Below are 12,653 nucleotides of genomic sequence, written 5' to 3'. Positions count from 1 at the left end.
GTGGCTAATGACTTAACCCGACAGCAGAACAGCATTGTGGCAGAGGCAAGGAAGGAGAAGGTGGCTCTTCTTTAAAAGAAGGAAGCAGACAGTGGGATCTTGAAGACCTGACCCCCAGACCTTTGTGGAGGTGGCAGCAGCAGCTAACAAAGGCACCGATGCCACAACACTGTCCGTGGACGATCCTCCTCCAGAACAACCAACTTCAATGAGCAGGGATCAAGGCGGCGTAAGTCAAGAGCAGGGTCAAGGCCAAGGAAGTTTCTGTAACAGCTGACTCAAATACTAAGGTAAGGGCCTGATAACGCTCTTTTTAGGGATCTCGAGCAAAGGTCTGGGAAGTAACGTAATCAGCGAAAGTGACGCTATGTGACCGGAAGTGATGTGATCAGCTGTAATGACGTTGTAGGTCATCGGACCGGACGTCATCAACGGAACTGATGTCATAAGTCAAGGTCGTGTCAGGTAAAGCAAGATCGTATTCCAAGTCACTCAGACCTGAAAGGGAAACAACGGGGTGAAATTATTTGGCGAGGTCAGCTGATTACAAACTCAGACTTAGTTGACATGGTCAAAGACGTGGTCATGCCTGACGCTCAGAAACATGGAAATTTATGGGGACACAAATACTCGGTACTCCTTTTATACGCATTCTGTTGAAGGATCCGATGATCTAAGATCTCCCATTTTCCTAACTGCAAATACCAACACATCTATCCTCAATCCTCATTGAGAAACATGGCCTTATCGTCCACCAAGAAACAATGAAAAGAAGACCATTCAAGAATACATCTATTACCATGAGGGAAAATACGTATAAACAGAAAAGGATACAAGACAGATTGAGTAAGTGTGTACCTTTTAAACACTGGGAGGCGTTTTAGCCATTTCATTAGAAATGGCCTGTCAGATGAAATTCTCAAAGCAGGACAGAGTGGTGGGACAGAATTAATACACACCACAAACTCCGTTCGTGTAAGAAGTGTAAGCGCCTAGAAGGAAGGAAGGAATTTTTGTTTAATGTCCCGTCACACATATCGGTGATTGAAGACATTTTGTAAAAGTATTTATGAATACATCTGAGTATTATCGGTTAGAAGGGGTGGGAGATGTGGATGAATGGAGGGTTTGGGGAAACTGGGCAAATGAGGGTAAAAATGTGGGTGAAATTGGACGTGTGGAAAAGACGAACAATGTTGTGCTGAGAAACTGGTTGAGTACTCAAGATGCGACGACGCACTATTGTTGGAGGCATTGACCATCAGTGGCAGGTCGGTCTGATCGACGTGCAGCGACTGAAGAAAGACGACAACCGAAACGCCTATCTGCTGACGGTTATCAAGTACGCCTTGGTCGTTCCCTTAAAAATTAAGACGGGGCCTGCCTCGGTAGTGGCTTCCGAACGTTTCAACAGTGAAAAAAAAGTAGAGCAGTTTTCTATGACAGAAGATGAAGACATCAAGACTTCTGTTGTTGACAGATTTAATCGCGCCTTTTAGGAAAAGCTCTGGCGCTGTTTTACCAGAAAAAAAGAAAACAGTCTGAGATTTGTTGAACTGGTGCATGGCTACATTAATTCCATTCACAGCAGTATACAACAAACTCCCGTGCAAAAATCCAAGAGATGTATGGCAAACAATATGCAACAATGATCAACCAGCAACTTCTATCCGACCCAAAATCGCGATGGGAGACAAAGTGCGCATTAGTAAAACCAAGTATTTCAAAAGGTTATATACCATCCTTGACAGAACTGTTTACCGTCAGTTGCCTAAAGACAGGCGCATTATGTACTTGTACAAAGAAAATATTGAAAAAAATTCATTTGAAAATAAATAAATATATTTTTTAATGTCACTTTTATTAATTTCCTCGACAAATACAATATAGCTGTTGACGGGCGCAATAGCCGAGTGGTTAGAGCATTGGACTTTCAATCTGAGAATCCCGGGTTCGAATCTCGGTCACGGCGCCTGGTGGGTAAAGGGTGGAGATTTTACCGATCTCCGAGATAACATATATGTGCAGAACTGCTTGTGCCCGAACCCCCTTCGTGCGTATACGCACGCAGAAGATAAATACGCACATTAAATATCCGGTGATACATGTTAGCGTTCGGTGGGTTAAGGAAACAAGAACATATCCAGACTGCACTCCGCCCACCCCAATCCCCACCCCCTCCAAAAAGTAGTATAGCTGCCTACATATAGTTGTAGTAGTAGTAGGGACGGACATTTTTTGCCTGAAGGCCTCGCCGCCTATAAACGTCCCCTCTTTGTATTATCTTGTTTTGGTCTGCATTTCATGCTTCATTTTAGAAATACCAAAGCAATTATTCATAAAACATGTTGCCAAAATTTGGATCAGTCCAGAAAGTTCTTAAAACGGCTAGTATCTTTTGCAAATTTAACTGAAGGTGGTAGTGAGTTCCACATATTAATAACAAGAATAGAAAAGTTATATTTTCTTTTGTTAGTGGAAAATGATTGAACAAATATTTTTCCTTCGGAATTTCTTGTTATGCTTGATTGGTGAAGAGTAAAAAATTTGTAAGTATCAATGTCCTCAAATGGCAGGGTAAATAAATAAAACGGTCATACACGTAAAATACCACATCTCTGAGTGTGTATCTGTGCGTACCTGAAATCTGATTGAATTTCACAGGAAATGAATGATGAGCTCCCAATGGCAGCTGTCAATCGGCTCTACCCACGTGGGCAGCCTGTTGTGCAAATGACTCCGTGTTTGTAAAGAACTTAGAGCTTGATCTCCGACCGAGGATATTCACTATATAAGTATTCATGTCATGCCATTCATTCATTCATTCAAGACAAGAATTCCACCGACTTATATTCTGAAACATGACAATGGTCAAGAACTGCGAGGGACATTTTATTAACAAGAACTAGAAAACGATCATGAGAGAGAAATAGCATCGAAGCCGTGTCAAAGCACTGCGTGGGATCTGGCGGCCAATCTGAGTATTTTGTTAAATACTATTATCCGCTATCCGCCGCTATAAATCTTCGTTCCATTCACGACATGCAATCACTCACCGCTTCCATTCATTAATCATGCCTTAGCACGATCAAGTACAAATGGGTCATGATAACTTTGATTCATGAGGAGCCAACAAGTGTGCAATGTGGGACAAATTTGGTCGTCTAGTTCCCTGCTGCGAAACTGTGTTTGTCAAATCCCGATAGTTTACGTAGTCGTTGGTGTGTCCCTGTTGAATCTCTGTCGCGGATATAGACCGGGCGATCTACTGGCGGCGGATAAGGCGAGCGAAGCCCGTGGCGAGCGGTTACGTGTCTCTCGCGCTCTGTGCAGTTTCAGTTTCAGTTTCAGTAGCTCAAGGAGGCGTCACTGCGTTCGGACAAATCCATATACGCTACACCACATCTGCCAACCAGATGCCTGACCAGCAGCGTAACCCAACGCGCTTAGTCAGGCCTTGAGGAAAAAAAAAAGGTGAATAAATGATAGATAAGCTTACACAAAGAAATAAATAAATAATAACTATAATGTTAAAAAAATAAATAAATAAAATAACAATGATGATAAGTAAGCAGATAGATGTAAAACATGAAGACACACATTCACATATACACCCACACATGCATAACAGATATGCACCGAACATACAGTTTCAGAGATATGAAAGCACAGTCAAATATAAACGTACATGAGCTCCAACACACACACACACACCACACACATTACCCTGCACCTCCTCTACCCCCCTCCTCCACACACTCATTTCTAGTCTACGTATCACAGCTTCCACGGCACACACACACACACACACACACACAGATGAACACTTACTTGTACAAGCACACACACATATGCCCATATCTCCACACACATATATACAAAGATATATATATATATATATATATATATATATATACGTTCCAATATCCTGTTGCTCCCACAGTGTAGGCATGCATACGCTAACATACCTCATCCTCTACCCCACCTCCCCCTCACACACACACATACACACACACACGCACGTGCACAGAACTCTACTGACACTTGTGTACACTTACACTCTCGCGCATGCACAAAAGCACTCAAAAATACAGACCCACACATGCACACAAACACACACATACACACACGCACAGAGGCTGCCACTGATTGGCCGCAAGAGGGATGGGAAAAGATCTCTGATGCCAAGAACGTGGCGTCTAGCTTGTTGCTCAGTCTATTGTATTTGGAAAAGCCCACAGAGACTCTGTTCCGTTTTTAAGACATTTGCGCAATGTTGGTTTGGAAATGATGCCAATATTTGTTTGATTTGCAAAGCATCGTGCTCTACCTTTCATGTTAGACTTACGGCCACTCCCTCTCTCTGCTTTTATTTCTTTGAGGCGATCGATGGTGTGATGGCCTTGTACCTGTTCTTTTTGATATTCTTTGACTTTTCTGAGGATTTCCGATTTTCCTAGATGTAGGCCGCTCGTTGGTGTTGCGTTACCAGCAAGTCTGTCAGCTCGCTCATTTCCCTTAACACCTGCATGTCCCGGGCAGTATGACCATGTGAGTTTTTTAATCTGAAAGTTGCGCATTGCCTTATGCCACTCTGGGCTTCCCATTCCGTTTTCAAATTTCTGTATGAGGTTCATTGAGTCGGTTAGAATCATGGCATGTTGGTTTCCGGGCGTATGGATGGACGATAGCCACTGGAGGGCATGTGTCACAGCTTCAACTTCCATCGTTAGGCTGGAGGTTGTGACTTTGTAGGCAGCATTCTCTTCCCTAACTGTTTTTCCATTTTGTTTCGCAGTGAATCCCCAACCGGATTGGTCTTTGGTGACTGAGCCATCTGTGTATATGATGATGTCCTCTTCTTTACTGTTTTCTTCTATGAGTAGCTTCACTTCCGCATCAGTTTTGTCCTCTGGCCATTCCCGACAATGTCTTCCTAGAGTGGGTGAAATGGCCGTGTTGAATAAATGGTTGAGGTTTTCGGGGTTTTTCTCCCATTCTTTTGTTTCTTTCAGGTCTTGTAGTCGGCATACTAGCTGGATTGTGTCTTCTGCTTGCCCCATCCATGATCTTCCTCGTCCTAGGCGGCTGCCTTTTGGTTCTTTGACTGCGTCATGCAGTGGGTTTTGAGGGTTTTCTAATGCTTTGAAGTAGGTCTTGACCTGTTCTAACTTGTTTCTGGTCTGCACTGATGAAGGTCAAGCAGGTATCGCATATTTTCTGTGGGCGTGTCTTTTGTTGTTCCAAGGATCAGCCTCATAGCTTCATTTTGAACTCTTTCTAATTTTAGGAGGTTGCTTTGAGACGGTGTTGTTAGCCCAAGTCCGTAGTCGATCACACTGAGGACGAGTGATTGGTATAGCAGGAAGAGGTGGCGTTGTTCAATACCTTTGGTTGCCATTGCTTTTAAGGCTGAAAGGCCCTTTTTGCATTTGAGAACAGTATTTTCCGTATGTTTTCTGAAGGTCAGCATCCTGTCGAAGTGTATTCCTAGGTAGCGTAGGCATTCAGTTTTCTCGACCTGAATCCCATCGAGTGACACAGAAGGTGGTGATTTGCTCGCGGTTCTGTTGTTGAGGGTGCACAGCAACGTTTGGGCTTTCGCTGGATTGATGGAAGATCCTGTGTCTTTGCACCATTGAGCAATAGTGTTTAGTTGTTTCTGGACGGCTTTAGTTCTTTCCTGACCATCTTTCGAAGTTTTGAAGACCAGGCCATCATCCGCAAGAGTAAGCACCCGAGCTATTCCATTGTTGTTTAAGTCTGCAAGGCCCTTCGTGTAGACATTGTAGAGGACAGGAGAAAGCGGAGACCCTTGTGGCAGTCCCATGGGTAGTTTAGAAGGTGCAGACATCCAATCTCCGAGGCGTAGGACGACGGTTCTTTCCTGAAGCGCTGCTGCTATCCATCTTGTCAAACTTACTCCATACCTTAGTAGCAGCTCCATGAGGTGCGCAAACTGGACCTTATTGTAGGCATCTTCAAGATCGATTGCTACTGCTAGTGTTTCTTCTTTTCTTTGAAATCCTTCATACACCTGCAGCTCCTAAAGCAGCTGCGTTTTCCCATGTGGACTTGCCTGTTCTGTACCCACCTTGATTTGAAGGGAGAATGTGCCTGTGTTCAAGATCCCTTGCAAGTTTCCTGGCTATCATGCGTTCCATGAGCTTTCCGGCAATGTTTTGCATGGTTAGGATCCGGTAGCCGCTTACCTGATGATGGTCCTTTCCTGGTTTTGGTATGGGTTTTAAGAAGCTGTGTGTCCAGTCCTCCAGCACATGTCCATTGTGGAAACTGTTTTGATATAGATTGAAAAGGTTGCTTCTGTCTTCTTCCGATAGTTCCTTGATGTCCGAGTAGCAAACTTTGTCTGGGCCAGGAGCTGATTCTTTCTTGCATTTAGCTATTGCTTCGTTTAAATCATCTATTGTCAAGTCATCATCAGGTCCAGTCTGCATAAGGGTTTGGTTTAACTCCTCAACATATTTCTTTTTCTCATCTAAGTTTCTTTGATCGCTCTGTTGTATGAAACGTTTCAGCAGGGCAGATCCTTTTTCTTCGTTTGTCTTTAGCTTGGTTCCGTCAGTGTCTACCATGTCTGGGGTTGTTGTTGTGCACGTTTTCCCTTCCATGCGACGATAAAATTGCCAGAACTCTGTCAATGATGAGTCATAACTGAGTGCCTCGCAAAACTGTTTCCACTTGTCATTTTTGGCCTCTTGAGCAATGATTTCAAACTGTTTAGTTTTTTCTTTCATTTTTGTTTCAATATCTTTGTCCGGGGATGGTTTTGTTCTTTCTTTTTGCCAAAGTTTGACAGCCGCATGTTTTTCTATCCAGGCTCTCTCTGTGTCGGTATTCCACCAAGGGGGCTGAATAGTCTGCATCCTGTTCGGTGCCGTTCTTTTCTGCTCTGTGCAAACAGAATGCAGTGAGCTGTTTTTTTCAACGTAGTTCTCTACTCAATGGCTTCGTTTGTAAACAAGTTGTTTGGCACTTCATATATCGGTCTGTAACCAGGTGGACATCACAGTTATTATGGAACAAAACAATGGCCGCGCAGCTGAGGCCAATCGGCCACCACGTCAGTGCTTGCGTGGTGCATAAGCTGACAATGCAGCAAACGCGTGTGTGTGTGTGACCACGTAACAGGCCTTTTTAAGACTTCTCTTATCTCAGACTTTGATCACGGCGGCGTCGAAGTGGCCTCTGTCTCTTCACGTGCGCACGCGCGTGTGTGTATGTGTGTGACCATGTAACAGGCCTGTTTGAGACTTCCCTTATCTCAGTCTGGTCATAGCGGCATCGAAGCGGCCTCTGCATCTTTGTGTGTGTGTGTGTGTGTGTGTGTGTGTGTTTCTGTGTGTGTGTCTGTGTGTATTCTGCGGAAGTACAGAGGTGAAGTCAACAAAGGGCAGTCCACCAAGTAACAGGCCTGTTTATGGCTTTCCTCATCTCAGTCTTTGATCATGGCGGCATCAAAGCCACCTCTGTGTGTGTGTGTTTGTGTGTGACCAAGTAACAGATCTGTTTGGGTTTTTGATCATGGCTGCGTTGAAGCGGCCTCTGCCTCTGTGTGTGTGTGTGTGTGTGTGTGTGTGTATGTGAGTGAGTGAGTGAGTGTGTGTGTGTGTGTGTGTGTGTGTGTGTGTGTTGTCTCTTCGCATCTTCAGTTGATCGGGCTGTTTATGGGGAAATCTGAAAGTGGCAGAGAAATAAGAGAAAACAAATCAGCTCAAGAAATTGCAAGAGTGTTTCCTGCACAGACATACTGGCTTGCACATAGATTTCGGACAAATATGCACACAAACACATGGCATTCATGCAGACACAGGCACAGGCATGCACAGACATGCACATACACACACTCGCATACGAAAGCATGTTTAGTGTAAATACATTTTACCTGCATGCACAATATGTTTGAGTTATAGAATAAGTGATCTTTTTTTTTCTTTTTAAAACGTTTCCCTCGTCTTGAACAGTTATACTTTGTTTCAAGTCCATTGAGGCTGGTCCACAGTATTTTTCGGATCTCATACATCCTTACATACCCTCGCGTCAGCTCTGCTCTTCTTCTGACAACCACCTGCTTAGTATCCCCCCCTGTTCGAACCAAAACGTATTGCCAACACATTTTTTCATACCAATCCCTCATTCTTTAGAATCAACTTCCTCAGCCTCTCCATCACTTATCTTCACTGCATTCTTTCAAATCCAATCTGAAGACCTACCTTTCCCCTCCTGAATAATTTTCAACAGCTCATCCCTTTCCAGACTGAACTTAAATGACCACTAGTGAGTGAGTGAGTTTGAGAGTTTCAGAATTTATTGGTTGTATTTTTGATTGTGTACTATTTATGTGTGCTATGACTTGTCTGTGTGCGTGCAGGTGTGCTTGTGTGTTGTGTGTGAGTGTGATGGGGGTGGGGGTGGGGTTGAATAATTCTTAATAAAGTTTGGTATGTTGTGTTCATTTTTTTTTCTTTTCGATATTTACATGTGTGTTCTATTTGTAAACGCCTAGGGCTTATTTTCAAGATTAGGCGTAAATGCTTATAATAACAATATCAATAATAATATATGTGCTCACACACAGACAAACACACACACACAGACATATATTTATATATATATATAGAGAGAGATATTTAGACATTTATATGAGAACTGATAGAAGTACAAAGCATGAATTGACAAACCCACGAGCAACCACGAATTAGGCCCAAGTTCAATGATATTATCATAATAACAATATTAAGACTGAGGAGGACGGAGGCATTCGCGCTAAAACTATAGTGCGACAGGTTCTCATATGCGAGATGCTTTTCGCAGACGACGCAGCTCTGACAACTCACTCTGAGGAGGCACTCCAGCGACTCATCAAATGCTTCACCAAATCATGCAGAGAGTTTGGCTTGACTATTGGCCTAAAGAAGATTAACATCATGGGACAGGACGTGAGCAGCACCCTAGGCATCTCCATTGGTGACTTCACACTCGAGATCGTCGAGGACTTCACATGCCTCGGCTCCGCCATCTCCAGTAGCCTCTCCCTGGACGCTGAACTCAACAAGCGGATTGGCAAAGCAGCTACAGCCATGGCCCACCTGGCAAAGAGGGTTTGGAACAATTTCATGCTGACCATCAACACCAAGATGCAGGCGTACCAAGCCTGTGTGTTCCGCACTCTGCTCTACGGCAGCGAGACATGGACCCTCTACTTTCACCAAGAACGCAGACTCAACACATTTCACCTGCGCAACCTCCGGAGAATTCTGAGCATTACGTGGCTAAACCGTGTACCAAACAAGAAAGTCCTTGACCAGGCAGGCATCTCTAGCATTTTTGCACTCCTGACCCCGCGCCGTCTGCGGTGGCTCGGCCACGTCAGACGAATGGATGACGGGCGAATCTCCAAGGACATCCTTTATGGCGTGCTCGCCACTGGTTCCAGACCTGTCCTATGCTTCAGGGACGTCTGCAAACGAGACATGAGGGCAGGCGACATCGACCCAGCAGGTTAGGAGGTGGTGGCTGAAGATCACAACAGCTGGAGAAGGACGTTCAAGGCATGTGTCCAGAGGAGCGAGGAGAAGAGAGAACGGCACTGGGAAGAGGGAAGAGAGTGCAGACGGCAGAGGCAGAATCCGTACCTTCTGAGCCAGGCGCGACTTTCACATGCGACAACTGCAACAGAGCCTGCCGATCCAGAATCGGACTGTACAGTCACAGCAGGCCAGGCGCTGCAACTCAACAACTTGACTGAACCATGCGCAGGGTTCCATTGTCTCCCGAGACAGACGGATGCGAACAACAACAAATAATATTAAGAAGAAGAAGAAGAAGAAAACACATTTTCTTTCAAGAATACGCAAAGCAGACATGAGGACTAAGCCCAAGAGCAATAATATTACTAAAGCTATGATTTTTTTCTTTAAACAGTGTAAAAACTAACAATCCAATGGAATAAATTATTCCTTTATCGATGAAATGTGGTTCCTTTCTCTCTTTCTTTCACAACACAATGACATTCTAAAGAGAAACAAACAAACAAAATCAACTACATATAACGAAAACAACAACAAAAAGAAGAAGAACAACACACACACACACACACACACTCACACGCGCGCGGGCGCGCGCGCACAAAACAAAAACAAGAACAATAAAACTGAGAAATATGGGAAAAATAAAAGAGGGAAATATTTACAAGGTAAAAATAGACAAAGAGGAGAAATAGCTATGCCCAGTAAACATTTTGTCGGTAATGCCACCTTTTACGCAGTGTAAGACATATTATTATTCATATCAGTCTCATATGATTTTAAACTGGGCAAAATATATGCGCCCAACAATTTCGCATAAATACAAACAATCTTTTGTATTGAAATCTAAAAGAAGTCTTGAATGATGAAGGAGAACGGATTGTATTATACAGAGATTTCAAAATATGCTCAGCAACGTAAGCGAGATGATTTCAAGTCTTTCCCATCTTACAAAAGGAGTAAAACAATTTGATCTGACAATAAAAGACTCAGAATTAACAGATTTATTGAGAACATTTCACGCAAATGAAAAGGATTTTTTTACACGGCACAGAGTAAACCTGTTTACACCACGTCGTTTGGAGTACTGGTTGTTGTTTTGTTTTTTTTGTTTGTTTGTTTGTTTTGGGGTTTTTTGTTTGTTTGTTTTGTTTTTTGTTTTTTTTCCCGAGGGCATGCTGAGGAGTTGATGTAAACACTTTGATGTGCCAAATTCAGACTATAAGGCAGTAGTCACGGAATTTTAATTGGAGCAACGTTTCAAGAGGCCCTGGTTTTTGGCGATTTAATAACAGCCATTTCTTCTTCGTTCGTGGGCTGCAACTCCCACGTTCACTCGTATGTACACGAGTGGGCTTTTACGTGTGTGACCGTTTTAACCTCGCCATGTAAGCAGCCATACTCCGTTTTCAGAGGTGTGCATACTGGGTATGTTATTGTTTCTATAACCCACCGAATGCTGACATGGATTACAGGATCTCTAACGTGCGTATTTGATTCTGCCTGCGTACACACATGAAGGGGGTTGAGGCACTAGCAGGTCTGCACAAATGTTGACCTGGAAGATCGGAAAAATCTCCACCCTTTACCCACCAGGCGCCGTTACCGAAATTTAAACCCGGGACCCTCAGATTGAAAGTCCAACGCTTTAACCACTCGGCTATTGCGCCCGTCAACAGCTATATTGTATTTGTCGAGGAAATTAATAAAAGTGACATTTAAAAAAATATTTATTTATTTTCAAATGAATATTTTTTCAACATTTTCTTTGTACAAGTACATACACATTCAAATAAGAAAAAAAACTGAAACAGATAAACAGAAGACACACACGCGCGTGCACACGCCCGCGCATCGGACGCATGTGTTTGTAAATGTGTGTGTGTGTATGTGCGCGCGCGCATGTGCATGTGCATATTTGTTTGTGTGTGTGCGCGCGCGCGCGGATCGCGCGAAGGTGTTTGTATGTGTGTGTGTGTGTGCGCGCGCATTTGTGTATGTATTTGTGTATGTGTTTGTGGTTGTGTGCGCGCACACACATACAATATCGTCATCATCATTAACATAAATATTCCACAGAGAAGGTGTTCGCGCGCGCGCGCGCGCGCGTGTGTGTGTGTGTGTGCGCGCGCGCGCATTTGTGTATGTGTATGTATTTGTGTATGTGTTTGTGTATGTGCGCACACACACATACAATATGGTCATCATCATTAGCTTATTATATTCCACACAGAAGTATGCTTTCACTTCCCATTCTCTATCAAACATCCAGTCCTTCCAACCCACCCACCCCACCTCCACGTTGAATGGATCCCCCTATTGTCTGAGTCTCATCATTTCGATGTGTCGTCAGCAAATCGGGACAAGAGACTTTCTTTATCATTAATTCTCTCACTTTGAGAGAAATGGTGGGATTGTGAGAAATTGTGGTCGTTCTCCTCCAGCGTTTTCTTTCAATTGCCAGAAATCGTCGGGGGCGCCCCTTTATCTTTATGAAAAATATTTCCATTGTCATGGGAGTTGGGTTCTTGTTTTTCCCCAATGTAAATCTTAAAGAAAAACGAGAGAGAGAAAAAGAAAGGAGAAAAAGGGGGGCGGCGATCACGACGATCATGATAATGACAGTGGCGTTAGCGAAGACATGAACAGTAATGACACTGAAACACAACCATTTATTGTATTTCACATAAAATGTATCACTGCAATGCATCGACCTCAAATTCAACATCGGAATCAATAGCAAACAACGAAATTTAGGCAATATGTGTAACTCAAACAGAAATATAATAATGATATGATATGATATAATATACTATATTATGACTTGAACCGAATCTTTCCTGGATGCTGGGAATAGCATCCATGCTGAACAGTAGAGAATTTAGAAGAACCATACAAACAATTACAATTCACCAGAACACAACCCCGGAAGAATCCAATAGCACCGTCAGTTTTCAGACTAGCTTCATGTTTATGGTATATCTCACAATATCCACTTTGTCCCCAAGAAATCAGACACACCCATACTTTCTTCCTTTACTTCATCACTCAAAATATTGCAGTGAAAGGTACAAATTTTGAGAGTGTTAGTTCCCACAATGCTCC

General features: G+C 43.3%; 1 protein-coding gene across 2 annotated transcripts in view; it reads right to left on the bottom strand.

Annotated features, from left to right (window-relative positions):
• LOC143279976 (glutamate receptor ionotropic, NMDA 3A-like) overlaps positions 1–12,653 on the bottom strand; it is a 184,825-nt gene that overhangs the window by 58,663 nt on the left and 113,509 nt on the right. The window lies entirely within an intron of this gene.

This window comes from Babylonia areolata, chromosome 3 (genome assembly GCF_041734735.1).
Source record: "Babylonia areolata isolate BAREFJ2019XMU chromosome 3, ASM4173473v1, whole genome shotgun sequence".
NCBI lineage: Eukaryota > Metazoa > Mollusca > Gastropoda > Neogastropoda > Buccinidae > Babylonia > Babylonia areolata.
This window is presented reverse-complemented; position numbering and strand designations above follow the sequence as displayed.